The 333-nt window shown below is 48.6% G+C and overlaps 1 protein-coding gene across 1 annotated transcript in view; it reads right to left on the reverse strand.

Annotated features, from left to right (window-relative positions):
• MECP2 (methyl-CpG binding protein 2) overlaps positions 1-333 on the reverse strand; it is a 56,681-nt gene that overhangs the window by 2,504 nt on the left and 53,844 nt on the right. The gene's annotated exons all lie outside the window — the stretch shown is intronic.

Genomic DNA, 333 nt, shown 5'->3' on the forward strand with positions numbered 1-333 from the left:
GGGGGGTGTCCTCTCAAGCACTCTCTGTCCCTAAAGACCACACAGGGGGGAGGTCTGGGTGGGAGGGGAGGTGCAGGCACACCCTAAGAAGCCTGGTCAACAGCTTGTCTGGTCAGTAGTATCTGCAGCAAGCCTTGTTGAAGGAGCCTAGTTTAGAAAAGTGCAAAGCTACTTCTGGCCCTGGTTAGGTCTTCAACCTGACTGTGCTTGTCGGTAAGAAAAACATCCCAATGCTCCAACTACTCCCACCCTGAAGCCACGAAACTCTAAGTTTACTGAAAGAAAAAAAAATATTTTTTATTTCAGTTACTCAGGAAGCTTTGTCAGAGCCCT

This window comes from Crocuta crocuta, unplaced genomic scaffold (genome assembly GCF_008692635.1).
Source record: "Crocuta crocuta isolate KB4526 unplaced genomic scaffold, BGI_CrCroc_1.0 scaffold978, whole genome shotgun sequence".
NCBI classification, from domain to species: Eukaryota; Metazoa; Chordata; class Mammalia; order Carnivora; family Hyaenidae; genus Crocuta; species Crocuta crocuta.